We start from the raw sequence: 21,428 nt of genomic DNA, 5'->3' as shown, positions 1-21,428 counted from the left end.
ATTGGTGGGAAGGTCTACCAGGATTCCTATCTCTATCCCTCCCACCTCCAGGCCCCTTCCAGTTCTCTCGTCCAAATGTCTCTCGTTCCCAAGAGCCGAGACAGAGACAGAGACAGCGAGATACACAGAGACAGAGACGCCAAGGCACCAGCATCCCTCTCCCCCTTCTGTCCCGCCCCACCGCTCTGACGGACATCCGCCATCAGCCAATGGCGCTCACGATGTGCCCCGGAAGGGCCAATGAGAGACAGAGGAGGGCGGAAGATTCCCCGCCCCCACTTCTAGGCTTGGTTGAGCCGTGCAGGTAGGTCCGGGGCCGGGGGAGCAGCCGTTGGCACTGGTGCCCCTGGGGGTAGGGGCATGAGTCGGTAGGGGTGATGGCGGGGAAGGGGAGGCGGCCTCGACTGCGGGAGCCCGAGGGGGCGGCCCGGCCGGGAGGCGGGGTGCCGAAGGGCCCGGGGAGCGGGCGCCGCCGAGGGCCCTGGAAGCGGCTGGGCTGGGGGAGCGGACGCGTGTGTGGGGCACGGGGACCCCCGCTCCGCGCCCACCCGCAGGCCTGGGCCGCGGGCTGCCGGCCGAGGGGCCAGGGGCCTGGTGCCCGGGGGACGGGCTGGGCTGGGCCCCGGGCCGGGGGCGCCGAGCAGAGTCCGGGGCGCCAGGCCGAGCCGAGGTGGGACGGACCGACGCCGAGAGGAAGGGAAGCTGCATCCTGCGGGCCGCCCCTCCTGAAGCGAGCCGGGGCCACGGCCTCAGGCGCCCCTGCCCTGAGCCCACTCCCCCCGCGCCCCCGCCCTAACAATGGGCATGGGGCAGAAGGAGGCGCCCCTCTGAGGGAAGGGGAGGGGTAGGTTTGGGACTAGGGTCCACGGTGGGGGGAGGGGTGGGAACTCGGGCTCTCTCCTTTCTCTTCTCTTGGCTTTCGCGGTGGGGATCATGGAGGGGCTGTTAAACCCTCCTGAGACTGGGGTAAAGAGTCAAACCACCCCACCCCCCCCCGCAAAAAAAAAAAAAATCTGACGACCGGTAAGGAAAGTGATGCCAAGTCTTCGAAGCCGAAGTGACAAACGCATAGCAAGAACAAATCCACTCCAGAGGTTTTTATTTTTAATTTTTCTTAAAAATGAGGGTACTGTAGTCTTCGATTTTTCGAAATTTATTTTTCAGAGGTGGGTGCTGTTATTTTTGTCCCTACTCGGGCAAGCCTCCATTTTAAGCGATGCAGTAACTGGTTAAGCTGGAATTTTCATTCAGGCCGAGGACTTGAACAAGGATCCTACAAGAGGTCATTTAAGCCATCCTCCTACCTGCAGGCAAACTTGCCTCCCTCCCATCCTCAAAATTAAGTTGTTTGTTCTGCTTTTAAAGATCTCTGTCTTTTATTTGCTACTAGCACTTAAGAATAGATTTTATTTTTCACGTAGAATTCGGCTCTGAAACTTAAGCTTAATAAAATTTAGGACAATTGGAATGATCAGAGCGGTTTTAATTTATTAAATAAAAATTAAACATGACAAGGGTCTTTCTTAAAAGGTCAGTTAACAAATGACTTTTCAATCGTGTTTATGAAGTACGCTGGATAATCATTTTTCTATCTGGGATAATGGTTTTCTAATTATTTGATAAGCAATTTTATATTATCTAAAGTATGTGTTACACATTTAATCCACTTTTTATGTAAAATATATTTCTACATATATATGGAGATACACACACTTGCCCTTTCCCAAAGGGGACTGTGTTTTGTACATCTTTTTAGGATGGTGAAGGAAGTAGTACTTCAAATCTGTGTCTAGGTAGCTTAAATTGTTTGCTTATTCTTGATTATTTTTTAGTCTAAATGCAAGTCCTCTCTTTCAGATACCTTCTTGAAACAAAAAATTTTTCTACCTGCTCCTACTTCGTCACTGAGGGATTACTACAACTCCCTTCTTGCTCATTTCTGAGTATTGTCTGAACTATTCCTGACACTATGAATGCTATTTGGATGCCTCTTAAGGTAAGATGTGTTTTTTTAAATTAAAGGCCTCATTTTATTTCTTTTCCTTTAGAAATGAGAATATTCTCGTTCTTAAATTTGCAGTCCTTCAACCCTCTCACCCACACTCTTTTCCCCTCGAAAACTACTATTGTGTTTGCTTCCTAGGACTGATTGGCTATTCCTTACTTTGTATTGCTACTATTGATTATTGGTCTTAAAATATTAATGAAGTTCTCAAATTAACTTCATTATCATGATGTGTTTATTTTTTAACTTTAAATTGTGACATCCTGCCTAGTTGTACAATTCTGTTCCAATCTCAGTGGGATGGATTGGCAATTCAGACATCCAGGTCCACTTTTGAAACAGTCATAGGTACTAGGGTGTGTCCCACTCTTGCAAATCTGTAGCTGATTCATGTGTTACAAAAGATGTGTCATTAACCATTTGTTTACTCTGAAACTTCATATAGTATATTAGAACATTCTAAGATCTGTTGGTTTACATGTACAGCTCTTTTGGAGAGTTCTGCTGCTCCCTAGTCCTTTGCCTGAGAATTTACACTATTTTTCTCAACAGAGAGCACTTTGTGCCAAGTTTAATCTCACAGAGTAAACCTCTTCTGGGCAGTGTGGACAGATGATCTTTAGATGAGAAAGCTCTCATTGATGTGGTGGTTCTCCAGGCTCTTGGCTCCTTCCAATCTCTTTTATATAGATGGCCAAAGGATTCTCCAATAGGACTAAGCAGAGGGCAAAGCCTAAGACGTGTAGGGAGGAAAGTAGGAGGAAGGATGGAGAGAGACAGATAAGGAGTGATGGAGTCCTCCACCAGCTTCACCAGGTGACATCTGTTGCCTTTCTTTGGAGCTAGATACTAGTGTAGTTAAGATTGTTGTGTGTTAATCTGCCCTGTGGAATTCCAGATTAATGTAGTGAATAAATCAGACAATAATGCAGTCTGTGTCACTTAAATATTTGGACTGTGGGAAATCTTTAGGTAAATGCAGACTGAGTTCTCATCTTCATTTATGTTCTAGCTGCTATTGTTGGGTGATGGGTGCTTATATTAGTATAAGGGAAGCCATTCTCCCTGTAGAGTTGGAGGGGTTGCATGGGGGAACCCAGCCAGAAGTCCTGAACTCATAGGAATTGGAGAAGCTTGCACAAAACTATTTCTCTTTGGTATCAGTGTTTAGCACCAGGACCTGGTGGCCTCTGTTCTCTTTAGGAAGCAGGCAAGAGGATATCAGTGGGTACTAGTTCCCTATAAACCCAAGGAATTTGGGATCAATATATTGGATTTTATTTTACAGTTTCCTTGGTTTTAACTAATGTATTAGGTACATAGAGGCCTGCTTTTTAAGATGAAATGATGTTTAAGATTTTTCCTCTCAGTCTCTGAACCTAGGGTATTATAATATAGTTCCACAGTAACTCCTGAAGTTGTACCGAAGGCCTCTGGCAAGGCAGAAATACAGAATGGAAGTCAGTACTCCATACTCTGTGAGTTGCTACCTGTTAACTACTTAACAATGTAGTTGTGTGGCTGCCTTAATTTTATGTTCCCTACCAATCCTTTGATCAGTGGAAGACCTCTTCTGAGTCTAAACAATTTTTTTATTTGCTAACATTTTCCTCCTCCTTTTATTCCTTAAAAAAACTTAAAAACTGTAGTGTTTGATCTGGGCAGGAAAAAAGGCACTTTTTTGAGAGAAGAGGATAGCGTAGAATTTACAGGGTGAAAAAAGGGGGAGAGCTTTCTTCTCTTTTTCAGTTGTGAATGTCCTTAAAATCTTTCTGAGATGTATTTTCAGTTTATAGCTACTTATTTTTAAGTAATAAAAATGGTAGGCTAATTAAAATGTATACTTTGGAGCCAAAATGTTCATTTTCTAGTTCTTACTCTTTGTTTCTGATTATCTTATTTCAGAATGAACTCTAGTTCTATCAGGCATTACTTAAATGTTAGGCCTGGGCCGGCCCTGTGGCTTGGTGGTTAAGTGCGCGCGCTGCGATGCTGGCGGCCCGGGTTCGGATCCCGGGTGCACATCGAGGCACCACTTCTCCGTTCATCCTGAGGCCGAGTCCCACATACAGCAACTAGAAGGATGTGCAGCTACGACACACAACTATCCACTGGGGCTCTGGGGGGAAAAAATAAAATAAATAAAATCTTTAAAAAAAAAAATGTTAGGCCTGAGTATGTGCTTGTAGAAAATAGTGCCAATACTCACCGTTTTCACAAACCAGAGTACCAAAGGAAACATAAGTAACAAATGAAAAATAACTCCAAACAAAAACTCCTCAATTTAAGGCATTCTTGTCAATTAGAAGTTCCCATGGAAATTATTTACCCTTTTTTCTCTCTATCAGGGGTCTACAGCTTTTTTATTGCTAGCCATGACTAAGCAGTCTCAATGATGTTTGATGTTTCTTGGTCCAGGTGTCAGCGTTGGGGCCTGAGTGAGATGAGAGAGGAACAGGGAGAAGGAGGAGAGCTGGGCGAGTTGGAGAAAAGAGCAAAGTGAAGATGAGGAGGCAGAGAGGAGAGAGATGTGGTCTTTGGTGTGTGGTATGGTGCCACCATCACTTGTCTCAGATAGCTCTTAGGGACTGCCGGTTGCCTTGTGTGCTAGACTGGACTGTGATGAAAGAAGTAAAAAGTATTCTTGGCAAACAGAAAGAGAGAATTAAAATATAATTCAATATGATATGGAAAGATCTCAAAGATACACAGTCAAGTGATAAAAGCAAGATGTAGAACAGTGTGTATGAGATGTTGCCTTTTATGTTTTTAAGAAAGAAAATTCGTATTGGCTTGTTGTATATGCATTAAAAAAAAGACTTTAGAAGAATAAACAAGCAATTGGTGACATTGGTTACCTGTTAAGTCTAGGAACTGGGCAGGTGGAGGACAGAGTTGGAAGGAGACTTCTCACTGTATTATATTTTTTTACACTCTGTGATGTTTGTATCAAAATCAACAAATTAAATATAAAATTTAAAAAAAAACCTAAAAAAAGAATATCTCAGTCCTTACATGTTTTCTTCTCCTCCTGTATCTGGAAGTCAGAGAAACAGCAAGAGGCCACCACTGAGAGAGGAGAGAGCCCTTGAACAGAGGTTGAAGGGGTACATACAGAAAGGGTACTGTAATCTAGGACGCATATTCTCCTGGGATCTTGAAGAATTTAGAATTTATAGATGTGTATTTCTAGTATTGAATTGCAGGGTCAAGCATTAAAAAATTTACTTGCTCTTAAAAGTTTTAGTTAAAAAGATTTTCATTGTTTATTCTCCCAAGTTAGCAATTAGAGACACTATAGAGACACATGTTCTTGGTTGTATGATCTTGGGCAATTTTTTAATCTCTCTGAGATTCGGGGTCCTCCTTTGAACTGGAAATACTATTAACATTTACTTCAGAGGATTGTTGTGTATGTTATATCTGTAAAGGACATAGTGTCTGGCTTAGTGAACTACTACTGTTCTTATAATAATTACTATTAGTAATAGTTCCTTATAGCCTAATGGTAAGAGTGGGGGCTCTGGCTGATGTTAGGCAAGTTCCTTAACCTTTTAGAGCCCTGGTGTCCTCATCTGGAAAAAGCGAATAATTATGGTACCTAGATCCTAGTGGACTTTGTAAGGACTAAATGAGTTTGTTGATGCAGAGTGCTTAGCATAACTCTTGCTTTGTGCTCCGTAAACATGAACTGCTCATTTTCTTCATGACATCTGTTTGCTAGGGCTGCTGTGACAAAGTGCCACCAACTGACTGGCTTAAACAACAGAAATTTAGTGTCTCTCAGTTCTGGAGGCTAGAAGTCTGAGGGAAGGGGCGTACTCCCTCTGAAGGTATCAGGGCAGGATCTGTTCCAGGCCTCTCTTCCAGTTTCTGGTAGTTCTTGGCTTGTGGCAGCGTAACTCCAGTCATAGAGTTCTCCCTGTGTGTGTCTCTGTGTGTTTAAAATTTCTCCTTTTTCAAAAGACATTGGTCGTATTGGATTAGGGCCCACTCTAATGACCTCATTTTAACTTGATTACCTCTGTCAAGACCCCATCTCCAACTAAGGTCACATTCTCAGCTACTAGGGGTTAGGAATCCAAAATATCTTTTTTAGGGGGACACAGTTCAACCCATAACAACGTCCAGTAGCCTTGTCAGCCACGCAGACTTATGTCACTCATCATGGGTGGCAGACCCTCAGCACCTGTACATAGGAAATGAAAATTTTGGTGCAAATTGGTAACATGATTTAAAGAAGTAGATTATTTCTTTAGGCTTCTCATGCATTTATCTTTAATATATATGGATTTTTGTTATCATTGAAACTTTAATTTAAATAAAATTGAGGGCGGGCTCTGTGTCTTAGCGGTTAAGTGCACGCGCTCCGCTGCTGGCAGCCCGGGTTCGGACCCTGGGCGCACACCGAAGCACTGCTTCTCTGGCCGTGCTGAGGCCACATCCCACATACAGCAAATCAGAAGGATGTGCAGCTATGACATACAACTATCTACTGGGGCTTTGGGGAAAAAAGTAAAAAAATAAAAATAAAAATATGATGTTTAAAAAAATAAAATAAAATTGAAACTTTGGAAGGTAAGATTATTCTTTTTTTTTAATCTATCAGTGAAATTCTGATTTGAAAGATTAAGGTCAAGATTACAGTCTTGTTCTCCATGTCGGATCCTTTGTGAAAATTGATAGAACCTTGGGGTTTCCTTAATCTGTAAGAATTAGGCCCAGGTATCTGTCTTTAGGGGTTTGGGAGCTAAGGATACCCAGTAATGTGGAATTAACACCCCCTTCCCTGTATGAATAAAGAGATATTTTATATTCAATCAGATGCCATCTTTGAAGAAGCTGGCATGGTTATCCTTCAACATTTGGCTTCAAACTGTCATTTTTGGGGTAGACAGTATGGGTTACCCCAGAAATAGCAAGACCTTGAGGAAGTTCTTCCTCTAGCCTGACTGATTTGGCCAGCCGTCTGTTTCTCTTCCCCTTCTATTTGCCTTTAGGGTAAAGTTCAAACTTTCTAAGGTAAAATATAGACACCTGATGATCTGGCTGCTACTGACCTTTCTGTTTTGATTTTATTTATTTTTTAATTTTTTGCTGATCAAGATTTGCCCTGAGTTACCATCTGTTGCCAGTCTTCCTCTTTTTTTCCCTGGAGGAAGATTCGCCCTGAGCTAACATCTGTGCCAGTCTTCCTCTATTTTGTATGTGGGTCACCGCCACAGCATGGCTGACGGGTGGTGTAGGTCCGCGCCTGGGAACTGAGCCAGAGAACCTGGGTTGCTGAAGCAGAGTGCACTAAGTTTAACCACTACACTATGGGGCTGGCCCTGTTTTGTTTTGAAACCTTGCCTGTCACCACTGGCCTCTATGCACCTATTTATTTATTTATTTATTTATTTTTTCCCCCCAAAGCCCCAGTAGATAGTTGTATGACATAGCTGCACATCCTTCTAGTTGCTGTACGCGGGACGCGGCCTCAGCATGGCCGGAAAAGTGGTGCGTCTTGCACGCCCAGGATCCGAACCCGGGCCACCAGCAGCGGTGCGCTCGCACTTAACCGCTAAGCCACGGGGCCCGCCCTCTATGCACCTTTATTTCATGGTTTGCTCTCTGGAAATTTCTAGTGTTAAGACTTTAAAAAATTATCATTTAGGTGAAAATCTTTCTAAAAGGTATTACATGCTTCTCTGCCTCCTTAAAGAAAGCACCCTGTATACAATTTTATTTTTTAGTAATAATCTGAAATTACTGAAGATCCTCACTATGCCCATGAGTTACTGTACTGTGCTGAAATGTCATGTACCTTTCATAAAATATACTGTATTAGTTGACTAGTATGTATGTATTACATACTCTTGGGCTATTTTTTATATTCTTTTTTCTGTTATCCACTTTGATGATCTCCTACCTTAGTGTCAGGCTGTTGCTGTTCTTGTTCCACCCTCCAGCAGCTCTGCCCTCTATTTTAATGCTTTCTTTCTGTGGTAGGCTAGGATACCAGAAAACTAAGCTTGTAATTATTTGCCAAGGAGGAGTAAATAGATCTTTAGTGATGGCTGGAGAGATTTTCCTATGGATAAAATACATAAAGAATGATGTTTTTTTGGCAGTTCAGTACAAAATGATGTGGTTTTACTTGTGTGCATTTTATGGCGAGGAGGGGTCCGTTGCTTTCACCAGATTTTTACAGTGGCCTTTGACTGCTCTAGATAAATACATGTCATGAAATTGCTTTGTCAGTTGTCATCAGAGGCTAGTTCCCCAATTCCTTCTCCCATGTCCCTATCCTGAAGTGAATGAGTTCATGGTATTGGGTAATCGTTTGGACTGTGGAAGGAAGGGCTATTCGACTAGGCCAGGGAGTGCTGACCAGGCCGAGGCAGAGCACCAGTGGTAGGGGCTGGAGTGGAGGACAGAAATCAGGTAGTGGGCAGGAAAGCAGCTCTGGGCATTGTTGGCTGTTTTGCTTCAGAGGACAGAGGGAGTAGCCGTAGTAAGTTCTGGAAACTCAGAGAATATATTCAGGTATTTGATTTGAAGGAATTGAAAAATACTATCTTTTAAATTATCTTTTTATTCTAAACAGTCTAGTGATTTTAGTTTTTGTTAGCTTTTTTTCTTGCTTAGAAATCATCTTGTGTGGGCCGTCCCTGTGGCTTAGCGGTTAAGTGTGTGCGCTCTGCTACTGGCGGCCTGGGTTCGGAACCCCGGGCGCGCACCGATGCACCGCTTCTCTGGCCATGCTAAAGCGGCTTCCCACATACAGCAACTAGAAGGATGTGCACCTATGACATAGAACTATGTACTGGGGCTTTGGGGGAAAAAAAGGAGGAGGATTGGCAATAGATGTTAGCTCAGGGCCGGTCTTCCTCAGCAAAAAGAGGAGGATTGGCATGGATGTTAGCTCAGGGCTGATCTTCCTCAGCAAAAAAAAATTAAAAAAAAAAAAAAGAAATCATCTTGTGAAATGTTTGCAACCTAGATCATAATTTAGTAAGTGAGACAGCCAAATGAGAGTGAAAACAGGGGTGAAAGAATCAAATGCAAAATATAAATTAACATTATATTTTCTTCCTCTCTGTAAGGGACCTCTGGCTGTCAGTTGGCTGTCAGTTGTCTCTCTTCCCAACCAATTTTCAACCTCCCTTTCCCTCGTGGCTTTTGTCCCTCAGCTTATATATAACACACTCAAATCTCTTTCTCTTTTTAAGAAAACAAAACCCTTAAACTGCAGCCACTGGTCCCTGTCCAGTTTTTACCTGTGTGTTCCACTGAGACTGCCCTTACAGATTCACCCCTCTTGCCAAGTTCAGAGGACCCCTTTCTGCCCTTGTCTTCTGAGGCCTCCTTGTAGCCTCTGACATGGTAGTAGTGGTGGTCCCTCCTGGCCTCTTGTCTTCATTTCTGAGAGGCATTGTAGAGTAGTGATACAAAACATGGATTCAGATTTTAGTTCTGCCACTTAGGTTCTGTGTGGCCTTGGGAAAGTAATTTAACCTCTCTGTGCCTCAGTTAACTTCATCCGAAAAATAATAGCACCTACCTCACAGGACTGTTGTGAGGAGGAAATGAGTTAATACATGACAAGCACATAGAAGAGTGCCTGGCACACAGTAAGGTACAAATGATGTAAGTGCTGGCTCTTTCTTTCATCATCATCATCTCTGACTGCTCTTTCTCAGTTTTCTTTGCACTTATTTCCTCTTTCATGTCAGTGTTTGCCTTACCTTGGCCCTCTCTCCTCTTACCCTGTGTAGTTCGTGGGACATATTTTAGGTGAGTTTGTGTTTCACATGCCATCTATATACTGATGATTTGCAAATGTTTTTCCAGCTCTAAATGATCTTCTGATCTCCAGTCCCATACACACAGCTGCCTCCTGGCCATCTCCGCTTGGATGTCCCATGTTCATTTCAAAATGACCTCATCACCTACTTTCCCAAGTCCAGCCTCTTCCTATCTTCATGTCCCAGTGCATGGTACCATCACCCACCCAGTCAGTCAAGTCAGGCTTCCTTCTTGTGGCACATTAGTCACCATGTTCCTGAGATCCTAGCTCGTGATGTTTCCCTAGTTGCCACCACTTCTCCCTTCTGAGTTCAGACCTCCATCACCCTTTGCCTGCATGACCTTCACTTGCCTTCTGATTGTTCTTCTTGATTACCTTCTGTCTTCCAAGTTGCTGCCAAAGTGATCCTTGTATAATGCAGATCTCATCATATGATCGTGTGCTTCCTCTCCCATGGCTTACCTGGCTTTCAAGGTAAAGTTCAAATGCTTTTGCTAAGCACCTAGGCCCTTGGTGATGTGGCCCCTGCCAGGTTGTCTCTGCTCCTTCCTGAGCACTCTGCACTGGGTGGTGCTGAACTGCTTGCAGTTGCTTCTGTGTGCCTTGTTGCTTCTTTGCCTCTGGGCCTTGACACAAGCGTAGCCTCTGTTTAAAATGGCCTTTGCCCTGTTCTAGAAACTTACTCCTCCTAGTTCTTTAATAACAGTGATGATAGTAACAACAGTAGCTGACACTGAGAGCTTCCTGTGTACCCAGGCACTGCCTTCGAGCGCGTGTGCATAGCCGGCACTTCTTCTGTTGTGCAGTGATGGCAGGTTGGCTTCTCGCACCAGCTTAGTCTCTGAGTTCTTTGAGAGTAGAGGCTGTCTCTTGTCTTTTGTCATCACTGCTTGCCATGTGATGGCACTTAGTAAATGTGTGTTGAATGAATGGTCTAAGAACTGCATTGCCCAGCCTGTGAACTGCATCTTTAGGGGGGTATCAGTGGAAAAGCTGTTAGTCACATCTATTTGCCAATCCTGGCCTTACCCTTTGGAACTATAGACCCAGTCTGTTCAGTCTGAGCTTTGGAATAAGGATTACTTTTTTTTTTAGTAATCCTCCCCTGAATGATGAAGGGCAATAGGAGTTTTTATTTTCTTATTTTTCCTTTTGAAAAAGAGAGCCAGTTTGCTGACAACCCAGTGTCATCTGGTAACTGGAATGTTTTCACATTATTAGAATAACGTATAGGGAAATGAATGTTATTTAGGCTTGTGATGTTCCAACCAGGTAGTATATTTGGCAGTGAACTGATTATAAGAATTGTGACATTAGTTCTGATATAGTAGTGATCAGGTGTCTCCTTTCTTCTCCATCACAGTGCTGTTAAGTATGAGTTTATACATATAATGTTTTATCTTTTATCACTGTGTATAAATTGTTTGTAGCAACAGCCCAGAAAATGAACAAGCTTATGATCATAGCCTACAGTTTATTTTTATCTAGGTCTTGATTGTGGTACTAATTTTTTGGCCAGCAGAGGGGGCTGAAGTCACCGATATGTTACTCCATCTCAACTGGTTTTCAAAGTTTGTCACAGCCAAAGGAAAGTTAAGAAAAGTCTTAATGACAAAGGACATGATCAGAATTCACAAAGAAGAAATACAAATGACCAGGAGGCATATGAGAAATGTTTTTATTCTGATGAGTAATCAAAAGAATGCAGAGTAAAATGATATACTATTTTTTTTAACTTATCATATTGGTAACTGAACTATGCTGTCAAAGGTAGTGAGGGGGCACTTTCCAAAACTGCTGGTGGAAGTGTGCATTGGGCCCAGTTTTTCTGGAAGGTATTATGACAACATATATTGAAAAACCTAAAGATGTCCCTTTATCTCAGTAATTCCACCTCTAGGAATTTATCTTAAGAAGAAAAAAATAGAGATATATAGACAGATTTGTGAACAAAGATATTCATTGTAGCATTATTTATACTAGTGAGAATTGAGAATAAACCTAAATGAGCAGCGAGATTAATGGGTAAATTATGGCATATTTAAAGGTGGTTGATTATATAGCCATACAACAATATTTTGGAAGAACTTTTAATGTCTTAGAATGTTGAATATATGATAAATTAAAAATTCAGGATACGGAGCTAGGTAAGGATGATTCTAAATGTATAACAGATAAAGAATGTGTATATATATATATAATATATGTATACATACGTAGGTAAAGGAATGAAAGGAACTACACCTACAAGCCTCACTGAGTCTATTAGACAGGGGGCTATCAGCCAGTTGTTCTGTCTCAGTTGGCACCAAGGGATGTTTTGAGGTGAGGTATTGTTATCTTATGTTAACCTCAGAAACTTAAGGCCTCACTTCAGACATCACTTCTATCCTGTAGGAACCCAGAATGGACTTAATATATGTAAATTTATGCCCTTCTTTTCTTGAATATTCTTAATCCTAATACTGCTTGGCGGTAACACATTCCACAAGTTTCTTTTATCTGTTGTGGAAAAAAAGACTCCACCTTTTCAAGTTTAAAAACTTAATATGTTGTATTGAGATTTGGTGAATAAATTAGATTTACCATATTGATACATTTTCTGATTTTGATCATAGTGCCCCCTTGGCTTCCATGTTTCTCAATTGAAGATGATTTTATTGAGGTCACATTGGTTTATAACATTATATAAATTTCAGGTGTACATCATTATATTTCGACTTCTGTATAGACTACATTGTGTTCGCCACCAAAAGTCTACTTGCTGTTCGTCACTGTACAGATGTGCCCTTTCACCCCTTTTGCCCTCTCCCCACTTCCCCTGTCTTGTAACCGCTAATCTGTGAATCTGTGTTTGTTTATGAAGATAATTGATTTTAAAATGTAATCTCCAGTAATACTTCCTTCAGCCTCTTAATCATTCCATTTATTTATTTATTTATTTATTTATTTATTTATTTATTTATTTTTCCCCTAAAGCCCCAGGCGATAGTTGTATGTCATAGTTGCACATTCTTCTAGTTGCTGTATGTGGGACGCGGCCTCAGCATGGCCGGAGAAGCGGTGCGTCTGTGCGCGCCCGGGATCCGAACCCGGGCAGCCTGCATCGGAGCGCACGCACTTAACCACTAAGCCACGGGGCCGGCCCTTAATCATTCCATTTACACTTCTCTGGATCTTTGTCAGCATTGCTTTGCCTTTCTGGATTTATGGTAACCAATCAGAATTGCATTTCAGATATAACTAAATTATGATTTATTAGAAGGATAGGAAAATTCGTTCTGTTTAAAGTCTTTTCCTTGTTGTTACTAATAGAATTTGCAACTTTTTCCCCCCTCTTTTTGCATAGACCATCACATAGTCTTTAGGGAACATTCTATTAATTATTCAAAAATTCCTTTTTTGACTGGAAGCCAGCCACGAATCCTTTAGGTACAACTTATATTTTTTCCTGTAAATGCCTTACTTTCTATTTGTCCATGCTGTAATACCTGCCATTTTCCTACCTACAGTATTTTAGCCTCTTGTATCTCAGTGGGCTCTTAGAGGTAATTCAGGGTAAGAATCACCTTGTTAGTTAGGTCTGTCGGTTAAAAAGCTTGACCTTATGTTGAGTAGAAATGTACCTCTCTGCAGTTTCCACTTTGGGCCTAATTTTGTCTATACAGGAACTGCCTAGAGGAACTCTTGTTTCTCTTCTGCTGGACAGCCCTTCAGATATTTTGACAACTTTCATGCTTGCCAAAGTATTCTTGAAGCTGAAAATGAATCCTAGTTTTTGCAAATGTTTCTCATTTGATACACTTAAAAATCCTTTCCACCTCTCAGTTCCCTTATTTTTCCAACTCAGTGTAGTATTTCACTGTTAGGAAGCTCATCATTCCATCTGCAAAACTGGAAATTCTCTGTGTATCTTTCATATAATTTATTAAAATGTTAAATATAGCATTTCCAAAACATTACCTAGCATCAGTCTTCTGCTTATACTTCTTCATTTGGGGAACTGCTTCAGCATTCACCCATAATTTTCTGTCTAAATCACACCCCATCTATGGTAAACAGATTTTGTGGTCACTCAGGTTTTGAAAAAAATAGCCTTTTATTTAGACTCTTAGCAAGATTTTTATAAAAGCTCACATAAATTATATCCACATACTTACTTTCTCCTCAGAGAATTTGGGTAGACTGGTGTGGTGTGATTTTCTCTTTTAGAAGCCATGTTGTTTTTCCCTCAGAACATTATTCACGCTGATATGTCTTCTGATCCCACCCTTTCTTAGCAATTTGCCAGTTTGGCCGATTTGAAGCTCGCAGCCAGAGCCTTTCTCTTGAATAGATGAGAGTTATACTGATGGCATGTTTTTGTTCATTTTTGTTCAGCAAATGTTTGTTGAGTGGCCTAACTATGTCAGTAGTTGAGCAAGGGGCCGGGTAAATGTTGTTGATAAAGGAAGGACATCTGGAGGTTGTCCACCTGGGGCTTACAGGCGATCACTCCTCTCATATGCCTGTCAGCCAGTAGGTTCTTCCTTGCAATTTTATAATTTTATACTTAAATTCTTTTAAAATGCAGAGAATGCTTTGGGACTCCATCACTACCTAACATCTGATATATTAGTTTGGAAGCATCTTCTTTGTTTAATGATGAATTAATTTGATTCACTATTAGTGATTTGTATGCTTTAAAGAGTAATTTAGAAATAGGTTTTTTTCCTCGTATCTTCCTCAGTAAATATTGAAGTAAATTAAAGTTGGGCCTGTCAGCTGTCTTGCTTTTTATCGCTGTTTATACCCTATTTATCAAGTGACCCATTTAGTATTTATTTGGCGTCTGGCTTTTTATATATTTAAACCACCTCTTTGTGGCATTTTCTTGCAAGGTTTTAATTGTTGTTTTGTCTACATAGGTCTTAGTGCTACAATTTATGGTCTTTTATTGCTTTTCCTCAGTTTTGTAGTCTTTCTATTTTGAGAAAAGTTGTTTTCTTCCTTGTCTCCCAACCCATCCCACTTGCCTCCCCCACCCCCATGCTACTTAGCAATTTAAAAGTTTTGGTTGAGCACCTGACTTTTTTGATCTCTTGCAATCAGTAAAGTATTTTAAAGTCCACCTGTATACTTCGTATTACACATTTGCTTTTTAAACATTTAAATTTTACCTAACTAAAGTCTAGATTTTCTTTTCTAAAACTGGGTAACCATATAATACATTTTTAGTTTTTCCTGACTCGACAGAATGTTGGTTAAGTGTGTTTTTTATCTCTATTACTAGTGGGTAGTATATGTCAGTTCCTATCACTTTCTGCTTATAATTTAGAACCAAGTTCTGTTATATGTGTATGTTTTAGTGGGTTTAATTTTTTTTGAGAAAGCATTTATTGTATTATTTAGTTTTACATCAATTTCCTCCCAAAGAAGTTTTGTATTGTTAAACACATAGATTGTGGAACCACACATTATTGTTATAGTTTTCAGGTTTCTTTCTTTTTTTTTTTTTTTGTGAGGAAGATCAGCCCTGAGCTAACATCTGATGCTAATCCTCCTCCTCTTTTTTTTGAGGAAGATTGGCCCTGAGCTAACATCCATGCCCACCTTCCTCTACTTTATATGGGACGCCGCCACAGCATGGCTTGCCAAGTGGTGCGTCGGTGCACACCCAGGATCTGAACCGGTGAACCCCGTGCCACCACAGCGGAGCACACACTTAACGGCTTGCGCCACCAGGCCAGCCCCTGAGGTTTCTGAATCATGGAGCTTTAGAGTTGAAAAGAAACCTTGACTTAAGTTAGTCACGCTCTCGTGTTTTCTACATGAAGAAACTGAGAGCAGTGAAATCATTTGCCCAACGTCACACAGCTACTTAGTGGTGGAGCGAGACCTTGCAGGGCAGTCTAGCATGAATTATATTTGTCTAATGATTACTGAAGGATAGTTTACATGCTAATCACATTTACATTCATCCATATGCAAACAAAAAAGAATGGTTGATTTATGGGGGAAATATAAAATGATCAACCTAGCTTGGAAATGAGTTGACTGATCAGCATATTCTTTTCTGCTCAGTGCATGCTCTTCCTCTCAGATCCTGTGTATGTGGATCAGGGCATCTTCTTTATACTCCAGATAGTGCTGAGCTGACAATGCCAAATTTTTTCTCTGAACTACCCTTTTATAGAAGCCTTGCCAACCATCTGTTATAATATTCTTCAGGCAGAATATAATATTGTTGCTTTTGTTTAAGCTTTTGAAATAATAATATATTCCAATCCTATCTCACTGAAGATAACCCTTCCAGTAATAGGATTTTGTGTTCCTTAAACTCTTCACTCACTTGCTGATGTAATAGTTTGTATCATTCCTATAGATGACTGATTGTATTGATGACATCTTGGGTTTTCCTCGTTTCCTTCTCACATAGAGTAATTTAGAGTAACTTGAGTTTGAACTTAATTTTTGCTTATGTATACTGCTGGCAGTGAGTTTGCAAGTGTAACAGGAAAGCAAATTAGTGCTCTGAGGTAATTTCTCAAGGGGAAACAAATGGCAGAATTATGGCTTGTCTTCTCCTGACATTCTTACAAGTGGTTCAACATTTTTTTTTTGTAAAGTGAAATTGTTTAAAAATTAAGTGTTATTTTGGCTTCATCCTTTTTTTTTTTACAGCTTTATTGAGATAACGTTTCACATATCATAAAATTTACCCATTTAAAATATACAGTTTTTTTAGTGTATTCACAGAGTTGTACATCTATCATCACAATCTAATTTTAGAACATTTTCAACACTCCAAAAAGAAACCCTCTATCTATTAGCAGTCCCTAATTCCCTTTTGTCCCCCAACCCCTGGCAACCACTAATCTACTTTCTGTCTGTGTCATTTGCCTATGCTGGACATTACATATAAATGGAATCATAACATCATTTGCTCTTTTGTGTCTGGCTTCTTTCACTTAGCATGTTTTCGAGGTTCATCTTTGTTCTAGCATACATCAGTACTTCATTCCTTTTTATAGCTAAATAATATTCCATTGTATGAATATGCTTCATTTGGCTTATCTGTTAATCAGTTGATAGACATTTGGGTTGTTTCCCTCTTTTGGCTATTATGAATAATGCTATTATAAGCATTGTTGAACAAGTTTTTGTTTGGACACCTCTCTTCAGTTCTCTCGCGTATGTACCTAGGAGTAGAATTGCTAGGTTATATGGTAACTCGGTTTAACTTTTTTTTTTTTTTTTTTTTTTTTTGGTGAGGAAGATTAGCCCTGAGCTAACCTCTGTTGCCAATCCTCCTCTTTTTGCTGAGGAAGATTGGCCCTGGGCTCACATCCGTGCCCATCTTCCTCTACTTTATATGGGATGCTGCCACAGCATGGCTTGATGAGCAGTGCATAGGTCTGCACCTGGGATCCGAACCTGCGAACCCTGGGCCACCAAAGCAGAACACGCGAACTTCACCACTATGCCACCAGGCTGGCCCCCTGTTTAACCTTTTCAGGAACCACCAAACTGTTTTCCAAAGCAGCCACACCATTTTACATTCCCACTAGCAATGATGAAGGTTCCAGTTTCTCCACATCCTTGTCAGCACTTGTAATTGTCTGTCATTTTGATTGTAGCCACGCTAGTGAGAGTGAAGTGGTATCTCATTGTGGTTTCGAATTCATTTTCTTTCTCTTTTTTGCTGAGGAAGATTTGCCCTGAGCTAACATCTGTTGCCAATCTTCCTCTTTTTGCTGAGGAAGATTCGCCCTGAGCTAACATCTGTGCCCATCTTCCTCTGTTTTGTATGTGGATCACGCCAGAGCATGGCTGCCGACGAGTGGTGTAGGTCCGCACCTGGGAATTGAACCTGGGCTGCCCAAGTGGAGCATACTGAACTTAACCACTAGGCCATGGGGCTGGCCACCTTGAATTGATTTTCTGGATGACTAATGATGATGAGATCTTTTCATGTGATTATTAGCCATTTGTATATCTTCTTTGGAGAAATGTCTATTTCTGCCAGATTCTTTGCCCATTTTTTCACTAGATTGTCCTTATTGTTGAGTTGTAAGAATTCTTTACATATTCTGGATACAGGTCCCTGGTCACATATGATTTTCAAATATTTTCTCCCATTCTATGTGTTATGTTTTCACTTTCCTTTTTTTTTTTTATGAGGAAGATTAGCCCTGAGCTAACACCTGATGCCAATCCTCCTCTTTTTTTTGCCGAGGAAGATTGGCCCTGGGCTAACATCCATGCCTATCTTCCTCTACTTTATATAGGGTGCCACCACAGCATGGCTTGACAAGTGGTGCATCGGTCCGCGCCTGGGATCCGAACCTGCAAACCCCAGGCTGCTGAAGTGGAGCCTGCAAACTTAACTGCTACGCCACTGGGCCAGCCCCTGTTTTCACTTTCTTGATGGGGTCCTTTAATGCAAAAATCTTATAATTTTGATGAAGTCCAACCTACTTATTTTTTTCTTATCACTTGTGCTTTTGGTGTCATATCTAAAAACCATTGCCTAACCCAAGATAATGAAGATTTACTCTTGTTTTATTTTAGGAATTTTATGGTTTTAGCTCTTACATTTAGGTCTGTGATCCATTTTGAGTTAATTTTTGTGTATGGTGTAAGGTAGGGGTCAAACTTCATTTTACCCTATGTGAATAACCACTTGTCCCAGCACCATTTGCTGAAAAGACTATTCTCCCAGACCCCTCAGTGAATTGTTTTGGCACTCTTGTCAAAAATCAGTTGACTGTAAATGTGAGGGTTTATTTCTAGATTCTCAACTATATTCCATTGATCTATATACATCTGTCCGTATGCCACTACCACACTGTCTTGATTTCTATGGCTTTGAATTACATTTTCAAATCAGGAAGTGTGAGTCCTTCAGCTTTGTTCTTTGTTTTCAAGATTGTTTTGGGTATTCTGGGACTGAATTGAATCTGGTGATCAATTTAGGGAGTATTGGCATCTTAACAATGTTACATCTTCCGATCCATGAACATGGGATGTCTTTCCACTTAATTAGGACTTCTTAATTTCTTTTGACAACTTTTGTAGTTTTCAGAGTATAAGTTTTATACTTTTGTTAAATTTATTTCTAAGTATTTTATTCTTTTTGATGCTATTGTAGATACACTTTTTTTTTTTTTTTGTGAGGAAGATCAGCCCTGAGCTAACATCTGTGCTAATCCTCCTCTTTTTGCTGAGGAAGACTGGCTCTGAGCTAACATCTATTGCCAATCCTCCTCCTTTTTTTTCCCCAAAGCCCCAGTAGATAGTTGTATGTCATAGTTGCACATCCTTCTAGTTGCTGTATGTGGGATGTGGCCTCAGCATGGCCGGAGAAGCGGTGCGTTGGTGTGCGCCCGGGATCCAAACCCGGGCTGCCAGTAGCGGAGCGCGCGCACTTAACTGCTAAGCCACAGGGCCAGCCAGATGCTATTGTAAATGGAATTGTTTTTCTTAATTTTATTTTGATTGTTCATTGCTAGTGTGTCAAAATACAACTGATGTTTGTATAGTGATCTGGTATCCTGTAACATTGATGGACTTGTTTATTAGCTCTAATAGTTTATTTGTGGGTTCCTTAGGATTTTCTATATACAAGATTATGCCATGTACAAACAGAGGTAGTGTTACTTCTTTCTTTGTAACCTGAATGCTTTTTATTTCTTTTTCTTGCCTAATTGCCCTGGTTAGAATATCCAGTACAATGTTGAATAGAAGTGGTAAGAGCAGACATCCTTGTTTTGTTTCTGATCTTAGGGAGAAAGTATTCAGTCTTTCTCTGTTAAGTATGATGTTAGCTGTGGGTTTTTCACAGATACCTTTTGTCAGGTTAAAGAAGTTTCCTTAAATTCCTGGTTTGTTGTGTGGTTTTTTTTTTTTGGTGAGGAAAATCAGCCCTGAGCTAACATCTGTGCCCATCTTCCTCCATGTTGTATATGGGACACCGCCAGAGCAGTGTCTTGATGGCTTGATGAGTGGTATGTAGGTCCACACCTGGGATCCAAACCTGTGAACCCCCGGCCGGCTTAGCAGAATGTGCAAACTTAACCACTACGCCACTGGGCTGGCCCTGTTGTGTGTTTTTATCATGAAAGAGTGTTGGATTTTGTCAAATGCTTTTTCTGCATCAATTGAGATGATCATGTGGTTTTTATCCTTTATTAATATATTAGTTGATTTTCAGGTATTAAACCAACCTTGAATTCCTAGGATTAATCACACTTAGCAAAGATATACAATCCTTTTTCTATGTTGCTGGCTGGATTTGTTTGCTAGTGTTTTGTTGAGAATTTTTACATCTATATCCCTAAGTATATTGGTCTGTAGTTTTTTTTGTGATGTCTTTGGTTTTGGTATCAGGGTAATAAACAGCCTTATCAAGTGACTTGAGATGTGTTCTTGACTTCATCTTGAAATAATTTTGGTTTAACTTTGGACATTCATTTAACAATAATAAATTCTAATTGCCTAATTACTGAATGAAGCTAATAGTTAATATAATTAATGTTTAAGAAATGATGTTATTGAATTTGTGGCAGTTAGAAGAGACCTAGAAGCCTCCCCCGCAGGGCAACAGCAAATATTTGAGAATGAAAGGGGGATACAGAATTAAATACAATTGGATTAGGTCACAAATTTTCTTTTTCTAGACCTTTTGCCTATCTTGAGACATTCAGGGTAGAGCTTCCAAGTCCAGCACTTTATTTTTTTTTTGTTATTTTTATTTTTGTTGTGAGGAAGATTGGCCCTGAGCTAACATCTGCCAATCCTCTTTTTTTTTTTTTTTTTTTTTTTTTTTTTGCTGAGGAAGACTGGCCCTGGGCTAACATCCATGCCCATCTTCCTCTACTTTATATGGGATGCTGCCACAGCATGGCTTGACAAGCGGTGTGTCGGTGCGTGCCCAGGATCCGAGCCGGTGAACCCTGGGATGCTGCAGCGGAGCGCGCGCACTTGACCTAACTGCTTGTGCCACCGGGCTGGCCCCAAGTCCAGCACTTTAGATCCTTGCCTCCTACTTAGTTCCCTTAACCTCTACTCTTAGTTTTATTTTGGGGTACTTGCTTTGTTCTCTCATTCTGGTTATGCTGTAAATACCATCTAATTTTACCATTCTTGGGGTGGTTTAGGCAAGCTTCACAAAAGGCCAGAAGAGAGTGGAATTGGAAGCATAAAGCACTAAAATTTTGCCAATTGTTCTCTTATTACTTATTAGCTTTGAACTTTTAATCATTTAAAATATCAATGAATAGAAGAGATTTTTCTTGGCTACCACATAGCTTACGATAGTGACAGTATTTTTTTCCAGGGGTACTACAGGGTTTAGCATCTAGTAGGCACTCAATAAATGTTTATGAATGAATGGGAATTAATGATAGGGCTTTAAGGGGATATCTAGTTTTATTGAAAATCATAGAAAATCATTCAAGGCAGGAATACAAATATTACTGTTGTCATGTTAGAAAAATTTAAAGCCCTAACCTAAATATTACCATCAAGATCACTTTTTGATATAGCCACCATATATATGCTAGGAAGTGTGAGTAGTTCCCCTAGACAGAAGGATTTTTTCTTTATACCACAGAAGCTATAGTTGCATATAGTTATTTTATTTTTTTT

The 21,428-nt window shown here is 40.6% G+C and overlaps 1 protein-coding gene across 5 annotated transcripts in view; it reads left to right on the top strand.

Moving 5' to 3' along the window:
• Positions 1 to 492: 492 nt before the first annotated feature.
• KANSL1 (KAT8 regulatory NSL complex subunit 1) overlaps positions 493 to 21,428 on the top strand; it is a 189,686-nt gene continuing 168,750 nt past the window's right edge. The window contains exons 1-2 of one of the 5 annotated variants that reach the window (XM_087441337.1): positions 493 to 844; positions 1,858 to 1,996. The gene's annotated coding sequence lies outside the window, so the exon portion shown is untranslated. Of the gene's footprint in view, positions 845 to 960; positions 1,095 to 1,857; positions 1,997 to 21,428 lie in introns of those variants that run through there. The other 4 variants (XM_087441340.1, XM_087441336.1, XM_087441341.1 and 1 more) reach the window with 4 other exon arrangements.

This window comes from Ceratotherium simum, chromosome 16 (genome assembly GCF_057802395.1).
Source record: "Ceratotherium simum simum isolate JZ-2026a chromosome 16, ASM5780239v1, whole genome shotgun sequence".
Lineage (NCBI taxonomy): Eukaryota > Metazoa > Chordata > Mammalia > Perissodactyla > Rhinocerotidae > Ceratotherium > Ceratotherium simum.
Note: the sequence above shows the minus strand (reverse complement) of the source record. Positions and strands in the feature narration are given on the sequence as shown.